Raw genomic sequence first — 20,175 nt, 5'->3', positions numbered from 1 at the left:
AATGTCCAAAATGTTTAATATGTAATAACTCTTTCTTTTAGCGAATCTGCAAGGTGGCTATTATTATTATCACTTACATCATTGATGAGGAAACTAAAGGACAGAGAGGTTAAGTGATTTTCCCAAGGCCACACAGCTTTCTGAATAGTGGAGCTGCGATTTAAACTCAAATGATATGGTGTCAGGGTCTATGTGCTTAAATCAATTTCTACACAAACTGTTATTCTTGGAATCTCTTTGTGATTCACTCCTGATCAGTTCACATCCAGCTTATCAGAAGTGCAAACAGTTCAACCTCCAAAAATGCCCTGAATTCATCATTTACTTCTTTCCATCACTGTTACCATCACCCCAGCCTTTTGCCAAGACTTTTATAATATTGCCTTGGAGATCTCTAATTCTGCTCTTGTCCTTTCCACCTCCCTCAGCTCAGCATCCCCAGCCATTCTTTCCAAAGAAGTCAGATCTTAGCTTGAATGTATGTTTTTTTTTCTTTGACGCATACCTTGACGTCAATAAATGAACTAATCCTCCCAATTATTCTTTCTCTCATTACCCTACTCATTTCTTTCATGGTAAATTTCATAACTGATAATTATAAATGTGTCTTATTTTTACACACCCTCTGAAAAAAGGGCTTTCTTTTATTTGCCACTACCTCTCCAGTACCTAGCAGAGAGCTTAACCCACAGTGGGCTCTTAGTAATATTTGTGAATGATTGGATGGATGAGTGAGTGGCTAGTATTGAGTAAGACGTGACTATAATTTTTATTTTATGTGTTATCATGAAAATAACAGTTTTACTTCTTTATAGTGGACCAGTGGGAGGAAGCTGTATGATTTACTGAAAAATATACAAAGTATGATTTTTTTAAATAAAACGTATTTTTATTATTTCGATGAAGGACTTTGTATAGTTCTAGCAAGCATGCTAGAACATGCTAGTTCTAGTAAGTACTACTTTCACCCCAACACTCCTTTCTAAGAGATTCCACCCCTGCCCTCACACCCCTAACTCATTGGACCAGGGACAGAAACTGACCCAAGCTGAGCTAATGATGAGATTCTCCTTGCTCAGACTTCAGAGTCAAGAAACTAAGAAACAGATTTTTGAGGCAACTGCATTCATTCAGGCTTCAGATATTTGTCAAGCATCTGGAATAAATGATCATTGGGGATATAATGAACAAGATACTTCTCTCCTTGAAGGCATTTACAGTTCAGAAGGAAAAACGTGCTACTGCAATTCACTGAGTTACACGCCATGCCATGGGGATTACGCAGGAGTGCCTAGGAGAGGTACCTTAGCAGTACTGCAAAGGCAGAGAAAGCTTCCCAGCAAAGGTGCTGTCTCAGCCAAAAGAAGGTGTCACAGATCCAGAAGAGAGCTGGCGTGAGGGGAAAGGGTATTTATTCTAAGCAAAGGGAACAGAAAACGCCCACATAGTACATTCAGTCTGGTGTGCAATGAATGACAGGGGAGATTTTCCTGAGACGGGAAAGTGGTCTCCATCATGAAGGCCCTTGTTCGCCTGTACAAAGTCTGGACTCTATGCTGAGGGCCATGAGAGTCCTGAACAAGGGTTTTTAGCAGAGGAGTGTCACATTCAGATGTGTACTCTAATAAAATCCCTGTGGTCTCAGTCAGAGGGAACATGTTGGAAGAAGATATCCCAGTTAGGACATTGTGAAAGAAATCCAGACACAAAATGATGTTGGCAGGAATAAGTCAGTGACAGTGGGAAGAGACAGAGTGGATGGCTAAAGTGTGTTTAGGGTGATGATAGATGGGGAGAGAGGAATTAAGGACTGTGTCCAGGCTTGCAACTTGGGCTGGAAGGAGACTGTGAGGTCATCCTCAGAGACAGGAGACACATGAGGGACCTCAACAAAAAGGTCAGGGCTGGAGCCGTAAATAGGAGTGTTGTCTCTGAAGAATTTCTGAAGCTTTTGGATTGACTTTACCCAGTGAGTTTGAGGAGAAGAAGAACAAAAGAGCCTATGGGTGGAATCCCATGTAACTTCAGCATTTAAGAAGGTGAATGAGGAAGAAGAGCCTACAGAAGAGTTGGAGAAGATATATTCTGAGAGCCAGTTGGAAACCCAAGGAAGAGTGATACTGGGAAAACCAATGGATGAGACCCTCTCCAGAAGGGTCTGATGAATGTCAGCGTTCTAACGAAAACAAGGACAGACTTCACAGTAACTAAATGCTTAGTGATCTCTAACAGACACGTTTCTCTGGATTACAGAAACGTCATTCTTAACAATCAATGGTGGTATTCATCTCTTTGTCCCTAAGAAGATTCCCAATAGTTCCCTTACCTTCACTGTCTGCAGATTCTCCAAGAGCGGAGTCTGCATTCATGAGGGTTTTCTGAATTTGGTTTTCAAATGTTATCACATGTTGGTTCATGAAGTACATTTGAATGTCAGAGTTGAGAGTGTGGAAAAAAGGAGACATAAGGAAATTTTATTTAAAAAATGTTTTTCAACTTTAAGCAAAGCATCTAACAGCCCACTAAGTTTAGCATTTCGCGTGTGTTTATGACCTGTCAAAAACTGCCAGAACTTGACTTGGGATCAAGAAGGAAAAGATGTTGCCTGTTTGTCATCTCTCAGAGCGTCCAACTTCTGAAGGCCACTCTGCAACCAAAAAAGAACTTTCCTTCATCAGGGGACATTTGTCGAAAGAGAGGAACGTTAGTAATAGGATCCAGGCCATGTTATGTTCATTAAACAATTAGGTGCTGATGCCAGTCAGTAATCGCTTTTTTCCATTTTATTTTCAATAATGTCAGTGTTCCTAAGAGACCTGCATGGGATTGGATCTGGTATTTTAATCAGAATTTTAGTGTATTTTCAGTATTGGTAACATCTCCCTCCCTCCTACTTATACTGAGCAATAGACTCTCCTGGGCCTGGTTTGTGCTCCTTCTTCTGAATGTTTAGTCAATTTAATATACACAGTGGACGTATTCTGGGGGAAAAATGCTAGGCTTCCCAGCAGAGTATTTTAAAGATTAGGTGTTGTTTAAAAACAAAGCCATACCATTCATCACAATTATAAGGCAGGAAATACAGCACTCTGCAGGGTTTGATAAGAACTTTCCTTTAAGGACTCTTGTTTTCCTGGCCTCACAAGCACTCCACTTCTCTGAAGGTGATTTTGTGACATCCCTCTGAAGGTTCATGTCCTGGAAAAACTCAATTCTGTTTACTGAGTGCTTTCCACTTAAAACTGTTTCACTGAATGATTGGTGGAATGGGAACAGAAGTACAATAGGAAAGCAAGGCTACCTATCCTCAGGTCCGCGAAGGAAGGCCTGAAGCTCACCAAAGGCCTGGGCCAGACCATGAGCACCGTCTTTCCTCTCCTGGGTTCACACAAGAGGTGCACGCACGGGTGAGAGGGCTCCGATCTCAGCCCACCGACTCTAGGTTTAAGAATAACTTGCTTCATTTTCTCTAACGGCTAAATTCCCAATGCCAAGCTCTTACTTCTCCCGGCTAGCAGAAAAAACAAAGAAAAAAAAAAAAGCTAAACAAACAGAAAATGCATAACCCCAGTCTTTCCTGTGGACCCCTCCCTACTACTGTTTGTGCCAGTCTTTCTGTTAGGCGGTGCCAAGGCCTCTAGGGTGGGGCTCACCTGCCCTCATCTATACAGTCCACCTCTGAGCCAGCCCCCCCGGCCCCTGCCCATCTGCACTGGTCCTCAGGCCAAGCTCCTCTGTGCCTCTGGCTGCATGTGACTCCCTCCCCACCTAACTCTGCCCCCAAGCACCTCTGTACCCAGCTGACGGCACTTGCCCAGGAAGCAGAGCTTACCCATCCTTCTCCCTGTCACCTCCCTCCTCAGTTCCTCCTAGGCGAACAGAATATCGCCCTAGTCTGGGGAAATCGCTTCTTCTTTCCCTATTCAGTACAATCTGCCTCCCCACTCCCACCCCTTTTCTCTTTCAATTGAGTCTTCTTCTGCCAAGGGCTTTGGCTTTTGTTCCCAAAGCTTGGAAGCAATGTCTTTGCTTTATGCCCTGCCACAAACCTCCTGTGAAGCAGGAACACAGAGTCAGCTGTTATCTGCTTGAACAGGAAGGAGGGGAAAGAGGAAAAACAGGACTACCATCTTGGTAGATAGATGGCTCAGCATCTTATCCCACTCAAACACACATCTCCCCTGACCACTGCTCCAGACACCTGGACACCCAATGTTTGTTTGAAGATATCACTGGTGGCTCAGACAGTAAAGCATCTGCCTGCAATGCAGGAGACCTGGGTTCAATCTCTGGGTCGGGAAGATCCCCTGGAGAAGGAAATGGCAACCCACTCCAGTACTGTTGCCTGGAGAATCCCATGGAGAGGAGCCTTACGGGCTATAGTCCACGGGGTCGCAGAGAGTCCAAGACTGAGCGACTAACTTTCACTTTTACTGCAGCCCCGCTGGCCACATTTCCTGACATCCAAGGGCCCAGGAGCTTAGAGGCCTCCTACACAGACATGTGTGCTGAATAGCAGGGAAGAACAGCCTGGGAGAAATCCTTTCCTTCAGCACAGGAAGGAGCGCTGGCCCAGGCCACTGAGCACAGCACCCGCGGTGTGAACCACTCAGATCCAGCCCTGGAGGCCACCATGCCTTGAAGGGGAGGACCATGTGGAGAGACAGAAAGAATTCTAACCCAGGTAAGGATCCAGATAAGGCTGCGACTGGTCTGCATCTTCCCACCCCTGCTGCATAGATGCCAAATGAAATACAGAAGAGTGGGACACAGAAGGCGAAGTCCTTTCGCAGCTGACCAGAGGCTGGAGGGTAATCAGAGACATCAAGGACCCCAGGAGCAGCTGGAGAAGGAGGGTGGATGGCGCAAGATGTCCTAGAGGTCCCGGGTGGTTCTGCACCACTGGGCGCTTTGGCAGGTGGTTGGAAGTCATGGAGTGAACACCATGCAGCTGATTAGAAGGCCAGCAGAGAGAGAGAAGAGTAGTGCAAGCAGCGGCCTGAGTTCTGGGGCCAAAACTTCCTGTGCTATGACTTGCATGTTCTCAGAGACACAGGAAAGTGACGAGGAAGTTCTGTCACTGTGCAGGTGGGAACAGGCCCGGGAGGTGCTGCTGTTTTAGCAGAACTAAGGACAAGCTGTTAAAGAACCTTAACAAGGATCTGTAAGCTGAAAGGAGTCAGGAGTTACCCAAAGCCACCACCCCCATGTCTCTATATCAGGATTTTAATCTGAGCACCAGAGTGGAATGGGTGAACCTTTCTTCCGGGAGGGACCTGAGTTTAAATTCCAGGCTTGTTTCTTAGCTATCAAGTTCTTTGGCAAATTGCAGGATCACTTTTCCCTCCTCTGTAAGTGGGCACAATAGTCTTATAAAGTACACCTAGCATATTACCTGTTGTATAAAGAGGACCAAATAAATGAGAGTTGCTACTATTGTTATTATTATTACTATCACTGTTTTCATCTGATCCCTTGATTTTAGTAGTGAAAACCCAGAGCAAGCACCTAGAGGGTTTTAGACTGTCTTTGGATTTTTGCAGTTAGGTCAGGTAAGAGACCAGCGCATGTAATCAAATGTCCAGTGGGTGACATCTGAGAGACCTTAGACTCACTCTATTCACTCATTAAGGTCACACACTTGGATCGTCATAATTCTCTTGGGGTTTGGGGACTGAGTCTGCAAAAAAAGATGGCATTTGCTGAACCTAAGCTGTGAACAGCTGTGCTGGGCTAGAAATAGCTTCCCAAGCAATGTCTTTCTTTGCCAAGTCAAAGGCACCGCTTACAGTGGGCTTGGAACCACAGAACATCCAACAGGAGAGGTCCCTTTCTCAGGGTGACACCCAGCAATCTTGCACCTTCAGGACAGGGCAATGACTGATTTCTAGAGCACATTCTTTGGCCTGATTTGGTACAAAGACACAAGAAAAGACTCAGAGGCAAGAGAAGCCTCAGCGATTTATTATAGGGAAGTAGGTTCATTAAATCAAAACCCCAGCAGGAACTGTAAGTTAGAGAACTTCCAAAGCTTTGACTCCCACATCTTCTGTTGCCTGTTGTCAAGCGCATTTGTGGATGTAATAGCCAAGTCTGTGTCCCCAAAATCCAAGCCAACCGAAGAAAGCAATGCATTTGGTGGAAAAATCATAAAAAAATAAAGACACCCTAATAAAGCAGTTGGACTATTCCCACTGCATTTTGACCAGAAAAGAGAGCTATGGAAAGATTCTGTCACCATCTGTGCTCTACTGGCCATAAAATCATAAATCAGAGAAGGCTGGCAATGGAAGGACTTCAGAGGTATAACCCAGCTGCTCATCCGTGCCCAGAGTCTTACAGCTAATGCGAGGCAGCTTTGGGACTAGAACCCAAAGGGCTTCGAGTCCCAGCCAGGGCCCTTTCTACCCTTCAGGCAGCTATCCCAGAGGTGGCAAGAGCTCACGTTTTCGGAAAGCACTCCAAGCTCATTAGCAAAAATGTGCCGCTTAATCGCCAGTTCGTACTTGCATCTGGGGATCAGGGACAAGAATAACACTGCATGTTGAATCCAAAGGGACCAGGAGGCCAATAAGAACACAGGCTGCCTTCTGATCAGACTGTGCTCCAAGTTCATTTCCAAGCCATTTGTTTGGACATCACAGCATACAATAGAAACAATTGTATAAATGGTTAACTTCCCAGGTCAATCTAGAGAAGCTTCTTTAATATATAACTTTATTGCGATACCTGACTACTCCTGATATTCCAACTCTAACAAGCCACCAATTTATGTCTGTTTTGTAAATAGAAAAGACAAGTTCCAGGCTTCAGCTTGGAAGGCAGCAATATCGTGCCCATTTTTTCCTCCAGTGGGAGTGGTTTCCCTTGCAGTTGCCTGGGACTCTAGGGCCTGGGGGACAAGGGAAGAAGCAGAAACTCTTCCCTAGGCTCTGGGAACTTGCTCTTACATAGACCCTTGGGAGGTGCTGGTCATCAGCAAAGGTCTCAATGGTCTAAGGTAAAATATAAGAATAAAGTGTCAGGGCAGAAAGTTTTTCACAAAGCAAAGTGTATTCAATTTAAAGAACCACCCTTGTATTCTTGAGATGACTCTGATCAATTCTGGGTGTTGAATTATCTTTTTGGAAATGACTGTAGTCAATGGTACTTGTTTTCTTAATATTCTTTCTCGGAAAAAACCTATGGGCAATCCTATGTTGATGGTCCCCAGAACTGCATCCCAAAATTCAGAGAACCCCAATCCTGAGAACCACTGCTCAACACATCCCCATTTCTCGGGTGAGCTGGGGAAGGTTTTTGCTGTACTGTCCATCCCTCAGGGCTCTGGGAGAGATGAGCCAAGCCAAAGCAAGCTGATGAAGCTGGGATATCCCTCATCCTTTACCATTAGTGCGTGGAGCCATATGGCTCTCTCATAAATTAAATGTCCCAAAAGAAGGTCTGGTTGGGATTAACTTTCTCTGATGATTTAGAAGACAAATTCTGCATGGGTCAGGGGTACCTCTCTTAAACTTTTAATTGAGACTGTGGAAGGAGATTCAGAGAAGGCGATGGCACCCCACTCCAGTACCCTTGCCTGGAAAATCCCATGGATGGAGGAGCCTGGTAGGCTGCAGTCCATGGGGTCGCTAAGAGTCGGACACGACTGAGCGACTTCACTTTCACTTTTCACTTTTATGCATTGGAGAAAGAAATGGCAACCCACTCCAGTGTTCTTGCCTGGAGAATCCCAGGGACGGGGGAGCCTGGTGGGCTGCCGTCTGTGGGGTCGCACAGAGTCGGACACGACTGAAGTGACTTAGCAGCAGTGGCAGGAGATTAGATGGACCTCAGACTGAGCAGCTGGAGTCTGTCCCCATGTGGACAGATACTCCAAGATCAAGATAATGGCAGGAACAAGGAGGAGCTGAGTCCTGCCTAGATAAGAGAGAGAGACCACATATTTCTCATTCTTGAGGTCAAGGAGACCTTCCTGACTACCCCAGCACAGAAAAGCCCCTTGGGGGTCAAAGAGAGAGGGGGTGCCACCCTATAGTAGGTGATATCAGTCATAGGCCTCTTCGCTAGAACCCATCTTGGCTAAGAAATGCATGCACATACATGGGAGGACCCTGATTTAAACCAAATATAGACTCAGAGTCAGGCAAAGCAAGATGGCCAGAGGAAATGTGAAAGAAATGCCCCATGTAAGTGAGTCAAACTACCACGAGGGTGCTGCTCTTTCCCAGAGCCTGCCTGTATGCGTCTATTCACACGAACTCTTTTTTTCCCCTAAAAAACACTTGACGTGTTTCACTACTTTCTATCCCTTTGTGAAAATTCATTTTCTACAAAGCCATACAGGCCAGGGTCCTGTCCCTGGTCTAGTGGATAGGATTCAGCGCTTTCACCGCCACAGCTTGATTTCAGTCCTGGCCGGGAACTGAAGCCCTGTTTCAAGTCGCTGCAGGCCGAGGCCACCTGCGATCGAGACTGATTAGAAACCTATTATATTTCAGGTGGAGACTAGTCATTCAGTTAGGAGCTAGCTACCACGTCATGAGGAGTGTGTGAGATGACCAAGCAAATCAAACCACACGTTTTCAGGGAAACATTTAATGTACCCAGGAATGGGGCCCTTAAAATAATGTTAAAACATCAATCTGATTAAAATATTAATTAAAAAACTTATTATCAGATATCTTTGAGACAGATTTGGTAGGCCTTGTTAAGTAAGCATTTTTTATTTGTGTTGTTCTGCTCTTGAAAGCAAAGCAAAACCAAATAAAAGCAAAAGCCATATTCACATCCCGTCGTTCCCCTTTCTGTGCTCGTGGAAATCCCACCTAAACAGCCCTTTACTTCTTTCCTCTCTTGGATGCTGCCTTAATTCAGGCTCTCATCACTTCCTGCCCCAAACCTGGTTTTCAGACTTCCATTTTAAAATCACAGCATACTTTCCTCAACGTCTATATGAAAATCCAGTTCATAAACAGAAAACTGCTTTACCTGGACCAGGGTGAGGGCTGGTTCCCAGTGGCCTCACCCCTTGCCTCCATCATTCATTCATTCAATGTATTAATTGAAAACCACTGGTCTAGTCTATCAACTTAACTTCCTAACTGGGTCTCCTGCTTTGAGTCACTTGTCTCTATCATATTCTGTCCATCCTGGTAGTAGGACTATTTTTCTAAAACTCAGATCTGATCTTGTCACTGCCCTTTTCAGAAACTTTCAATTCTGTCCTTACTGTGTGTGATGTCTTGACTCTATGGTGTCAGCCACATCTGAGCCTTTACCAAGGAAAAGGATCTAGATAGAAGCTATAAGAGTTGATTTTATATTTGCAAATGATGCAACCATCAGGGCTTAATTTTCAAAATAAACAGCTCATACATCTCAATAACAAAATTTAACAAACAACACAATTTAAAAATGGGCAGACGACCTAGATAGATATTTCTCCAAAAAAAGACATACAGATGGCCAATAGGCACATGAAAAGATGCTTATCATCACTAATTTTAGAGAAATGCAAATCAAAACTACAGTGAGGTACCACTTCACACTGGTTAGAATGGCCATCACCAAAAAGTCTACAAACAATAAATGCTCTGGAGATGGTGTCGAGAAAAGGGAACCCCCCTACACTGTTGATGGGGATGTAAGTTGGTGCACTTACTATGGAGAACAGTGTGGAGGTTCCTTAAAAGAACTAAAAATAGAGCTACCCTATCACCCAGCAGTTCCACCCCTGGGCACACACCTAGACAAAAGCATAACTAGAAAAGATACGTGCACTCCTAGGTTTATAGCAGCGCTATCCACAGCAGCCAAGATATGGAAGCAGCCTAAATGTCCATCGACAGATGAGTGGATAAAGAAAACGTGGTACATATTTACCAGTAATGGAATATTACACAGCCATAAAAAAGAATGAAATAAAGCCATGCCATTTACAGCAACATGGTCTATCTCTAGGTCTATCTCTAGGATAGACCTAGAGATCTTCATACTAAGTGAAGTCAGAAAGAGAAAGACAAATGCCATATGCTACCACTCATATGTGGACTCGAAAATAAAACACAAGTGGACTTATCCGTGAAACAGACTCAGACATAGAGAGTAGATTTGTGGTTGCCAAAGGAGAGGGGAGGGTCAGGGAGGGAAGGACTGGGAGTCTGGGATTGGCAGATGCAAACTATGATACAGAGAATGGATAAACAACAAGGTCCTTCTGTAAGCACGGGGAACTGTATTCAGTATCCTGTGATAAACCATAATGGAAAAGACTATCAAAGAATATATGTATATATATATATATATATATGCATAATTAAATCATTTTGCTGTATAGCAGAAATTAACACAACACTGTAGATCAACTCTACTGCAGGAAAACTTTTAAAAACGAGGTGATTTTATTGAAGACTCAGTGAGACATGGGGGGACCATGGGAGATACTTCAGTGCAGGTAGTGAAGTGAGACACACAGTCGGGACGGCCGCCTAAGCAGCTCCAGAGAGGAAGCAGCGCTGCTGCGTCCTGGTTGGAGGTACTGGAGTGTGTACCCCTGGTGGACTTAGCAGGGGACCACTAATGCCCCGGGGTCCCAGGGTCCAAGGAGGATGTGTGCGGGGTGAGGGGTGGGCCCACGGCAGAGTGGGGGCAGTTGCACCAGCAGTGGCAGAGGGCTTTTTTGGGAGCATGAGCGAGCCTCTGCGGATGCCGGCACTGTTTGTAGGACACTCATTTGGAGCAGGTCAGGAGTGAATAAGAGCCTGAGTTAGTACCATCACTTGGCCACCTTTATTCCTATGTTCTGATGAGAGCTGAGGTTGTCTTGGGTCATATGGGCTTTAAGAAAACAGTTCCTGAGAAAGTTAATGAGAAATAGTTGTCAGGGTTAAAACATATCCTTCCATCACCCTTTCTCAAAGAACTGAGTTCATATCATGTAGAAGATGTTCTGTAGTGGGGACATTTTGACTGAAGTAGCTAATTAAGGGCTGACACGGAGAACTGGAGTCCTGGGCCCGTCACAAATCTCCCCAAGGCCTTGGCTGTGGTGTCAGCAGATTTATGCTTTGTAGGCAGTTTGTTCCCTTACCTGGTTTGCAGCAACGGGATGGGGTGAAGGTGAACAAGACGAGTCATCTTACAGTGGTGACTTCTGAAGTGGAACATGGCTTGGGGTTCCTTAGTGGATTAGAGGTGACCTGTGTTTAAATCTCGTGTGCCTGAATGGGGTGTAGCCCCAACTAAGAGCTGTTTGACTTATGAGGCAAGGATGCCTTCAAAGTGTCCTGGATGGGTCAGAACAGGACTAACATTGTCTTAACTAAGACACAGGCCCACATTTTAACTTGCTGTTCCTTGGGGTCCTTCCCTGACTTCAGCACCAACATGATCAGGACCTCGCAGCTGCCCAGGGGGCAAGCACAGGCTTCCTACTTTAGCTGCTGGTAGGCAGAAGTTCCAGAGAAGGCAATGGCACCCCACTCCAGTACTCTTGCCTGGAAAATCCCATGGATGGAGAGGCCTGTTAGGCTGCAGTCCATGGGGTTGCTGGGAGTCGGACACGACTGGGCGACTTTACTTTCACTTTTCACTTTCATGCATTGCAGGAGGAAATGGAAACCCACTCCAGTGTTCTTGCCTGGAGAATCCCAGGGATGGTGGGGCCTGGTGGGCTGCTGTCTATGGGGTCGCACAGAGTCGGACACGACTGAAGCGACTTAGCAGCAGCAGCAGGATCAGGCAGAAGTTCAGTTCCTCCCAGGTATGCTTGTTAAACCCCGATCACGAACCATCTGTTTTCAGTGTTTTCCCAGGTTGCCCTCTGAATGTAGGGAGGATGGAGTGTTTTGCAAACACTGCAGCTATTAGCTTCCCTGCTGATCACACTTCAGGGCAATGGGACACTTTTCTAATGGTAAACTCTCCTTAAGCTTGAGTCATTTAAAATGTTTGCAATCAGCAATGTTCAGTTCAGTTCAGTTCAGAGGAAGCATATTACAGCTGACCAAGCAGAAAGGCCTCTGTAAGTCTCTGCCTCTGCTCTGTGATACCATGGTCCAATTCTCCTTTCTCAAAGAAAGAATTTAACCTTCAGGAAGGATGGGCTGGAAATTTTCTCTGAATCTTTTCAGTGATTTCATCAAATGTGATCTGGTCTCCCTTGCTTGCTAAATGGCAGAGGATACATTTGTAACCCATATTTGAAGGCTCCAAGGAGGTCTTGGATACTCTCTGTATAAATAAAGGACAGGGATTGCCCCTCGTTCTGAGTGAGCAGAGCTGCCCCAAGGTGCTCTCATCACTCGTCTCATTTGTATGGCTGGCTCCTGCCCTCTTGGGAGAGGTACCTGAAGACCTCCTAGGCTGTGTCAGGAGGGAATTTGATCACTAGCTCTCCGGTGACTTGAGAGACTGAATTGTTTGTGTATTTATCAGCTACTTGCACATTATCTTCTATATATTGCTTGTTCAGATCTTGCTTATTTTTTTGACTGTGCTGTGCTTTGTCGCTTAGTGTCTGACTCTTTGCAACCCCGTGGACTGTAACCTGCCAGGCTCCTCTGTTCATGGGGATTCTCCAGGCAAGAATACTGCAGTGGGTTGCCATGCCCTCCTCCAGGGGATCTTCCCCAGCCAGGGATTGAACCTGGGTCTCTTGCATTGCAGGTGGATTCTTTTACCCCTAAGCCACCAGGAAAGCTTGTGTGTGTGTGTGTGTGTGTGTGTGTGTGTGTGTGTGTAACTGAACCAGTTTGCTGTACAACATAAATTAACACAACACTGTAAATCAACTATACTTCAGTTGGAATACATTTTTTAAAAAAGAGGCTTGATAACTTTTGAATGAGCATCTGGAATTCTAGGGCAGGGTCACATAGGAAATAGAGGATGATTCGTCTGAAATATTTACTCTCTAGCCCTTCATAGAAAAAGTTTGCTGGAAAAAAAAAAAAAGAAAGAAAAAGTTTGCCGAGCCCTGCCTCCATGGTGCACCTTCTTCTAGTAATAAAACAGTACAAATTGTAACCACAAGGAGATACCAGTTCACATACTCATCAGATTATCAGAAATCCTGAAGTGAGAAATGAAACACACATATTAACAGAGACGTGTGTGAGTATGTTTGCTGTAGCCTGTTGGTCAGAATTCTTAAACTGGGCAATTTTTCACCAGGAAAAGAAGATTTTGCTATATGCATATAGTGGAATACATTTTTGAGATTTTGGCTATAAACCTTCAAAACACCAAGCTGAGTGAAAAAAAAAAAAAACTAAACTAAAACAATTTGCCGAATGATGCAAAGCTCCAGTACTTTGGTCACCTGATGCAAAGAGCCAACTCATTGGAAAAGACTCTGATGCTGGGAAAGATTGAGGGCAAGAGAAGAAGAGGGTGACAGAGGATGAGGTGGTTGGATGGCATCACCAACTCAATGGACATGAGCTTAAGCAAAATCCGGGAGATAGTGAAGGACAGGGAAGCCTGGCGTGTTGCAGTCCATGGGGTTGGAAAGAATTGGACATGACTGAACAACAATTTACATAAAATTTGTAAATATGCAAATGTAATCTGCTGCTGTGGGTGAAGGATACAAAATGAGCTAGATGAGTCTCCAAAGGCTGGTCTAGGCCCATGGGTGGAGGGCTAGGCTGAGATCCAGGTTGTGTGGCGGGGAGAGGGGACTCTTCCCCAGGCTTGCAGCTCCAGGTTTCAACAGCTTTCGTGCAGTGAAGAAACCCTGGGTGAGAGACCTCTCAACCGTGGACTCACTCACTGTCATGCCCTTTTAGTCTGGAAGTCAATGTACTCTCATATGGGAATTTCTTGCCCAGTTATAAATGCCCACATTTTATTTGCTGAATCATCAGCGTCTTCAAGGTTCTAGTTAAATGGACTGCTCATATATAGGATAAATCCATATAAAATACATAAATATCAAATTCAAGAAAAGAGTTACCCCTGAGATGAAGGTGGAGGACAGAAGAAAAGGGGTTAAGAAGACATCCCAGTGGCTATAAGGTATCTATAATGATTTGTCTCTTTATAGCATAGGAATCAGTATGACAAAGTGTTATGATCTGATTAAGCTGGGAGAGGGCATGTGAATGGGATCTACAGGGTGAATGGAAGTTGGCAGATAGAGGATTGAGCTTCTTGGTAGAAAATGAGAAACATCTATTTTTATGAGAAGAGGATGGTCAGAACTGGTATGCAATCTAGGCCGCTACGCTAACTGTTCTATACTCTACAAACATTTGTTGAATGGAGGAATTTAGCACATTCTTAATAAGCAGCACAGTAGGTGGCAGGGGTCCAGCGCTAGGATGAGACACAGCTCCTGCCTTGAAGGCACGCACAGCAGCGAGGGGAGTCCACCGTGCGCCAGGACTGAAGCTCCTGTGGAGAGGGATGGGAACACAGCACACCTGCCTGAGCACACAGCTGTGGGGGCAGGGGGACCACCGATCTGGGGAGAGGAGGGGGGCGAAGAGGATTCTTCAAGCAGGGAGTGGGAACTCAGCTGCTGAGACACAAAGGCACCTCCTACGGAGGAGAAAGGGCACAACATGCTCAGGGAAGGGGGGAAGCACAGCTGGATGTGTGTGCCAAGTGTGTGTGTGTACGCGAGCGTAGCATCATTGAGTAAAAACTAAGGCCATCTCAGATAGAAGGGGTTGGGAAGGCTCTGACTGGCTTTCTAACTTGTACTTCCTTCCCAGGCATGAGAGCTACTGAGGCTGGAAAGCTTGGAGTGTTAGAAAGGGCGGTGTGATAAGACCTGTCCTCAGAAGTATTTCCCAAAACCAGAGGGAGGAGTAAGTGAGAGCAGGAGGCCAGGAGGCGCAGTGGAAGGCGCTGAAACATGCCCAGGCAAGAGATGACAGCAGCCTGTGTTCAAAGAGTGGCTGTGGGGATGGAGAGGCAGGGAATGAGCAATGGCCCTGTGGAGGTGAGGCCAGGGGGGTGTCATAATCACCCTGAAGGCACTGACCCTCCAACCCTCACGGAGCTAGATCTCCACAGGAGATGCCCTTGGACAGAGGCAGATGGCCACGAGTTGGCCCAGGGTCTCTGCAGCTGGGATTGCATTTCCCCTCAGCACAGCTCCCCAACTTCCCCACAGAGGCTGGTACAGAGCTATTTGCTTAGTAGGCGCTCAGTTACTCAGGAGAGCAGAAGGAAGTGATAGGCTGTGTCAGAAACACTGGAGGGTTTTCTTAGCTCTGGGCACTTGAGATGGAAGGAGGCAAGCTTTCAAAGCCTCGGGGTCACCATCACCCAGTCATAGAGGGGCAGCGCTGTGACCTTGATCACCAAAGAGGCACAGACAGCCCAGTGGAGCAGAGGGAGCCCACACGGGGCTTGAGGGAACCTGAGCTCTCTGTCTTGCTCTGCTTCCTCCTGACAAGACCCACTCTGGCCCTCAGTTTCCTCATGAACTGAAAGGGGCAGGGATCAGAGGATCCTGAAAAATCCTCTGTCAAGATGATTTGGCTGCAGGCAACAAAAATTGACTTCAGCAAACTGAGGCACAAAAGGAAATCTATTACAGGGATATGTAATAGCTCTCAGAATTGAAGGGCAGACTGGAGAACAAGGTTTGGAAGAGGATAGGAAGCAGGACAGCTGCAGAGTCCCAGTGGAAGGGCTGAATCCCTCATCTGTAGGGTGGAGGAAGTGGGTAGTGGGGGCCTCTCAAACGCTGGAGCTCAAACAGCCTCCCCATCCTTGTTTCACTCAGACTGATATTCACGTCTAACTGGCCTCCCCCAATCACAAGTCCATCCCCGCTTGGCGAAGGTAAATGAGGGTGCATGGATTGACACGTCTTCTAAGCCACACGCTGCAAGGAAAGGATAATTCCCGAAAGAAAATGTGATGGTTGTAACCCCAAGAAAGTAAAACGGATACTGACTGCCAACAGTGCTTTACAAGTTCAGGGTTTCCATGGGGCTCTAAAATTCAATGACCCAGAGCATGTGGTGGGACATGGGTTGTAGATGGAACCTCAGAATTGAGGGGCCAGAGACCCCTTGCTCTCTCCAGTGGGGTGAAGGGGTGGTGGGGGGTGAAGGGTAAGTAGGGGTGGGGAAAGGGGCATCAAAAGGAGGGGCCTCAGCTTGGGGGTTCTGGGAGCTCTTTCCTCTCCTGAGGGCACCTTTCTTTAATCAAGAGCTACAACTTCCCTGGGGGCTTTGTGAAATTGCTTGCTGGATCCTTCTGAAGTCAGAGGATTAGAGGTAATTCCAAAAAGTCTCCTTGGAGTCCCTGCCTCAGACAGCCCAGACTAGGCCTAATGAGGAAAAGGGGCCAAGGAGCTAATATTTTCAGAGGACTCTGGGGAGGATCCCCCAGAAAATCTTCTCAAATTCTGGGGAAAAAAGTTTTAAAAAAATAACTAAAACTGGAATCTATGACACATCAGCCAATGGAAGCTGAGTTCTCGTGAGGACAACCACGAAATCAGGAATTATTCACAGTAAAAGGAAGAGCATTTGTGGGTTTTCAGAGAGCTTCAAACAGGACTGAAACGCAGGTTCTGGTGCCAGGCATGTCTAGGGACATGGAGAGGGTCATTTTAATCATTACATGTCACTCAATCTAGGGCTGCAGTTCCAAGGTCTGGAGGCAGAGCAGCATCATAACCTGAGTCCCACAGACTCCGTTTCTGAGGAGGCTCTAAAGGCTACAAATGGTCCAGCACAACCCAGACCTAAAAACAGACTCAAGTAAAGGCATGAGTTGGGAAATGTGGGGAAGAGAGAGCCTAGGAGGTGGTGACTCCAAGCGCAGTCACTTGAAGGAGGGGGCAAGGATTGACTGAAGAGTTCCAGGGCATCCAGCCTGGGCTACCCCTACTTGCCAAGGAGCTAAATGTGGAGTTGCCTAAATGTGATGTCATCACAGCAGACGGGCTCCATTTGCACATTCTTTTCATCCGGGAAGAGGGAGAACTTCTCTGCCCTCAAATGCTAAATCTTACCCACATCTTCATCCAACAAGCGATCCAACTTGATCTACAGACACTACAACTTGACCCAACACCTAAGAATGGTCTTTGGGTGCCTGAGATCAGTCAGGATGAAGAGAAAGAATAAAATAGGTGGGGCTCGAAACTTCATTCAGAGGAGAGAAGTGGAACGAAGCTGAAAGGCTGGCTCATGTTGTGGAAGCAGGGAACACACCTTGCACATGTAAGAGCCTGGGTGGTTGACAGCAAGAACTCTGGGCTGCTCATGGTACTCCTCCGGGAACTCTAAGTCCGTATATGCCTGGGAGAGCATTTCACAAAGTGGTAGGCTCCCTGGGAGCCTTTTTGCTTGATTTTTTCTCTTTGTGTGTGGGTAGTTATCATTTACTTATGTCATTTCCTCTGCAGTAGAGTCTGTTTCACATCTGTCTGACAGATCTTTGAGGTCAAGGATGGTGTCTCAGTGATCTTGGCATCCCAGAATCTGGCACCATCCTTCGCATGTCATCAGACCTGTCACTGTGGTTGTGTTGGATGGAGAGCACCATGGACACAAGGTTGCTTGCAAAAGACACTGTGTTATCCACTTGTGCTGATTTAGACTCTAAAAAAAGAATCCATAATGACCACCTGGTGTTAATTACAGCCAGCTCCTTACTGCGTTTCCCCATCCTATAGGTCCTCAGAAATGCAGCTCTATCTGCACACACTGACTCAGAGTTGTGACCATTTGGGTGGCCCTCTGTTTTTCTGAAGAGGAGGGAGAGGCACCTGCCGTAAGTGGAGGCTACTTGGGCAGCCCCAGTGCCTGCCTCTGAACATTCCAGGTCCTCCCATCCTCCTCCTAAGCTATTGCACACATTTATCTCTTGTTGACAAGCATCTGGCCAAAAAAAAAAGGCATAGGAATTATCAATGCGAATGAAGAAAAGTGCTTTCCCATCCAAGCATTTCAAACTCAGCTGCCTTTGCTCTATTGGTCCAGGACTTTAGGGATGATTTTGAGGGTAAGGAGCCCGGCCTGGACTCTTACCCTCCGGGGAAACAGTGCCAACAGGGGATTTTTTGCGTAGTCTCTTGCTGACTGGCAATATGAGCTGGACATTGGAATGGGGGATAAACTATAGTTTTGAGGAATAGATATTTCTTCTACTTAAAAAAAAAAAAAACCTAACATTTATCCTAATCTAGAAGGTTGTTGTTGTTCAGTAGCTCAGCATGTTCAACTCTTTGCGACCCCATAGACTGAAGCATGCCAGGCTTCCCTGTCCTTCACCATCTCCCACAGCCTGCTCAAACTCATGTCCACTGAGTCAGTGATGCCATCCAACCATCTCATCCTCTGTGGCCCTCTTCACCTCTTCCCTTCAATCTTTCCCAGCCTCAGGATCTTTTCTAATGAGTCAGCTCTTCACATCAGATGGCCAAAGAACATATTTGTACCATTTCACTTTCCTCACTAGGCCTGTGAATATTCAGGTAAGCCCTTCATCAATGGAGCCTAATCAGGGATGTGGACAAAGACACACTTAGCCTGGGTGAGCCTGGGGTGAGTTTCTAGGGCTGCAGAGGGTGAGAGGTATCGGCTGACGGGCACTGTCTGTGCATGGGAACCTAGGAGCAGTCAAGAGAAATGGGCACACCTACATATTTCTGGTGCTTATCTCTGGAAGGTGAAATAGCTGGTAATATTTATTTATTCTTTGGTTTTTCCAGTGGTCACGTATGGATGTGAGAGTTGAACTATAAAGAAAGCTGAGCGCTGAAGAATTGATGCTTTCGAATTGTGGTGTTGGAGAAGACTCTTGAGAGTCCCTTGAACTGCAAGAAGATCCAACCAGTCCATCTTAAAGGAGATCAGTCCTGGGTGTTCATTGGAAGGACTGATATTGAAGCTGAAACTCCAATACTTTGGCTCCCTGATGTGAAGAGCTGGCTCATTTGAAAAGACCCTGATGCTGGGAAAGACTGAAGGAGGAGAAGGGGACGACAGAGGATGAGACTGTTGGATGGCATCACCGACTTAATGGACATGGTTTGGGTGGACTCTGGGAGTTGGTGATGGACAGGGAGGCCTGGCATGCTGCGGTTCATGGGGTCGCAAAGGGTTGGACACGACTGAGCGACTGAACTGAACTGAATGTTTTTCTGTATCAGCTGGATTTGGGGATAATGAGCATGGAATACTTAGCAATCAGAAAAATTAAACAGTCATTTTTGAAAGGGATATTGTGTGTTCTCCAAACACATCCTGCTCAAGGCAGCCCCCTCCGCAACCTGTTCCTTCTTGCCCTGCTGGGGCTACTCGTGTGTGCGCTGGTTCTCAGGGGCTCCCCAGCCCCATATCTCAAGACCTGTTCCTTTGCAGAGCACTCCTGACAAGACCACAAAGATATCCCTCCCTTACACAAAGCTCAGCAATGCCTTCAGGCTGAGACTTTCTCATATCCTTGTATCGATCTCTTCCCAATTGATAATTTATAATTCCCAATTTTATAATTGATTTCAGTATATTTGTAATTGGTTTTTAAATGCTCAAGTAATGTGGACTAATTCTCCTTGTAAAAATAAAATTACCCCTGGTTTCCTCCCGCCAGAGAATTTAATAGGGTTAAATAACTGTTATTGTGTGTTTCCTTCCAGTTTTCTCTGTTATGTACTTAAATGCACTCATAGATACTATATCGTCTGTTTTTGTTTTCTATTTTCATAAATAGTATATTTTCAGGTATTCTAATTTGCTTATTTTGCTCAACACTATGTCTTGAATATCTACCCATTCAATATTTCTTTCAGAGCTACATGGTATTCTAAGGTATATTTAGTAATTCTTTTTTGTTGCACATCTAGATTGTTTCCAGATTTTCATTGTTAAAAGCACTGAATGTCTTAGGAATGCCTCTTTGTGCATAAGGATAAGTGTTGCTTGAGGAGAGTTACTGAGAAATTTTCACTTCTGAGTAAGATGATATGTGATTAAAAAAAAAATTTCTTGCTGTTGTTCAGTCACTCAGTAGTGTCCAAGTCTTTGCAACCCCACAAACTGCAGCACCCCAGGCTTCCCTGTCCTTCACCATCTCCCTGGACTTGCTAAGAAGTCAGCTCTTCACATCAGGTGGCCAAAGTATTGGAGCTCCAGCTTCAGCATCAGTCCTCCCAATGAATATTCAGGACTGATTTCCTTTAGGATGGACTGGTTT

At 45.7% G+C, this 20,175-nt stretch overlaps 1 long non-coding RNA gene across 3 annotated transcripts in view; it reads right to left on the bottom strand.

Moving 5' to 3' along the window:
• Positions 1-20,175, bottom strand: part of LOC129620883 (uncharacterized) — a 121,914-nt gene that overhangs the window by 7,871 nt on the left and 93,868 nt on the right. The window contains exon 4 of one of the 3 annotated variants that reach the window (XR_008698813.1): positions 10,417-10,856. The exons of 1 other annotated variant lie outside the window; for it this stretch is intronic. This is a non-coding gene — a long non-coding RNA (uncharacterized LOC129620883). Of the gene's footprint in view, positions 1-10,416; positions 10,857-20,175 lie in introns of those variants that run through there. One more of the 3 variants, XR_008698821.1, reaches the window with a different exon arrangement.

The sequence above is a fragment of the Bubalus kerabau genome, chromosome 10, assembly GCF_029407905.1.
Source record: "Bubalus kerabau isolate K-KA32 ecotype Philippines breed swamp buffalo chromosome 10, PCC_UOA_SB_1v2, whole genome shotgun sequence".
Lineage (NCBI taxonomy): Eukaryota > Metazoa > Chordata > Mammalia > Artiodactyla > Bovidae > Bubalus > Bubalus kerabau.
Note: the sequence above shows the minus strand (reverse complement) of the source record. Positions and strands in the feature narration are given on the sequence as shown.